This window comes from Penaeus monodon, chromosome 2 (assembly GCF_015228065.2).
Source record: "Penaeus monodon isolate SGIC_2016 chromosome 2, NSTDA_Pmon_1, whole genome shotgun sequence".
Lineage (NCBI taxonomy): Eukaryota > Metazoa > Arthropoda > Malacostraca > Decapoda > Penaeidae > Penaeus > Penaeus monodon.
The window spans coordinates 9,223,693-9,226,192 of NC_051387.1; positions in this window are offsets into that span (position 1 = coordinate 9,223,693).

Below are 2,500 nucleotides of genomic sequence, written 5' to 3' on the forward strand. Positions count from 1 at the left end.
CGTGTCCACATTGCTGGGAAGGGGATCAGCAAGGCGAGGATGACCCATGTTGCGACCAGATAAGCCCCCGCTTGACGGTATAAAGACATGTTTCTAGGCTTCATCTCTAATGAGAAGTACTCCCATTTGTTCAGGATGTCCATGACTTGACATCGACGAGAAGGATGAGAATGCTGGCCTTGTTTTCACCAGCAGTTGACAAAGTGGCGAATCGCTGAATATCATGGCTGAGATGGCGAATGGAAGACTCGTTGCGTGACGCGCATTTTAAAAACATACACGTAGGCAGAAATACACTGACATACATGCTGTACACACGTGTTGCTGATCCCCATAAATACGCGAATTAAAACAGAATGGATGACTGCCCGGTTCATAAAAAAGAAAAGGGAAGAGGGGGTGGAAATGAAAAAACGGTGTGGTGAAAAAGGGGGAAAGGAGGCATGGGCAGAGAAAGAGAGAGAATGGAATGGAGAGAGAGAGAGAGAGAGAGAGAGAGAGAGAGAGAGAGAGAGAGAGAGAGAGAGAGAGAGACGGACAGACAGACAGACAGACAGGCAGACAGACATACAGACAGGCAGGCAGACAGACATACAGACATATATACAGACAAACAGACAGAAAAGGGCAAGACAATAAATTGCTTAGCTACAGCCATATCCTTTATGCACAATCACGCCACACCAGTATACCCACCACCAAGCATATCAGCTCAGCTTGAGACACCGAAGCAGTGAGAAGAAGGAGCGCGATAACCATAATAGATGTGGAGAAGCTAATTAAAAGAAGCTAATACAAGGGTGAGAAAAACTGACGATGAATATGCACAGAACAAAGGACAAAATGAATAAAGCAAATATATAGTATGGATACGGTAACAGAACCAAATTAAAAGATGAGCATGATTTATTGATATGCTGAAACTAAAATATATTTCAGCTCATTAATGATGCTAACAGAAACTTTATGTAGCATACTGTACATTCCTGTTCTTTTAACGTTGTTATTTCATTAAGCCAAGCCAAATGTGTGTGTGTGTGTGTGTGTGTGTGTGTGTGTGTGTGTGTGTGTGTGTGTGTGTGTGTGTGTGTGTGTGTGTCTGTGTGTGTGTATGTGTGTGTGTGTGTGTTTGCCTCCAGATGCCGCTTTGTATGCTAATGCGATTTCAGTTCGTCAACAGAATCACGATGCTAACTGTTCTCATAATCAGAGAAGAAGATGATCTGTTTATCTTCCAGCTTTGAGCCTTCGGGCAGGATCTGGGAGTCAGTTTCTCTCTCTGGAAAAAAGCCCCTGTTATGTCTGTTTGTTTGTTTGGTTCGGTATGAAAGAGAAAACGAGGGGGATAGAGCGGAGAAAAAAAAAAAAGAAAAACAAGGAAAGTAAGAAAGGAAAACAATAGGAGTCAAAGCGAGGGGAGAATAAAAGAGAGAGAATGGGATGCCAGATAAAAAGACAAAGGCGAAGAGATAAAGGAAGACAAGGACAGCGAAGATATAAAAAAAAGGCCAGCCAGCCAGAGCGGACACGACAGACACTACGGCAGAGGAGCAAAAAATCCCCCAGAGAAGGCTCCCGAGAGCCGACGCGGCAGCAGGGATCTCCAGGAAGGTCCTCGGTGCAGGATGAAGCCGAAGCAAGTCTGGGACGTTATAAATCCAGGCTTTATAATATCCATCCTTTAGCCGCCAGCTACTAAATCTTGCTGGGATGTATTTATTGCATTTTATGGTTCACTTATTATATTTTCCAGTACCTTTACACCCTCACTTAAACACCAGTCATGTTATAATTTGTATCGCAATTAAGCCCAGAGACAATTAGCATGCTGCTTACCGCGGCTCCGGAGCTGGCAGGCTCGGGAGCGCGGCGCGGGAGATCCCTTGGCCGTGATTTATGGCCCCGGGGGTCATGGCAGCTTGATTACATTGGTAATTTTTTCTCGTTCTGCTGCGTAATGCTCGGCTGGTGAGTTGGTAGGTCCCTCCGGCGGCCGAGGTAAGCGTGTATGCATGTGCGGGGAAGAAAACGATGGGTCGGGCGGACAGCGGCGAAAGTGATCCCGCTGCCGGGGACTCCAGGCGCTGGCTGTTCTCTACGCCTCTCAGCACATGATATGCAGGGCGACGCGTGTTGCTTTTTATTTCCAATTCGATGCAAAAAAAGTGTGATTATAGTGTCGATAACTTGCCGTAGAGAATATCTATACATTATTAATTTAGTGTGGATTTTTTTTATGATATTGTGAAGGAATCACTTATTTATTGTACTTCTTCATTAAGTATGTTGTTTATTTTGCCCTCGAGAGGTAACTGCTTATACCTAGTGCACGAAATTACATATGTGTACACGCATAATTTGTATGTGTGCGCATGTGTGAATAAGAGAGGAAGGGAGGGAGGGAAGCAAGGAGTGAGTGAGTGAATGAGTGAGTGAGTGAGGGGGTGAGAGAGGCAACGAAGAAGTGAGTGAGTGAGTAAATACGTATTTATGTGAGTAA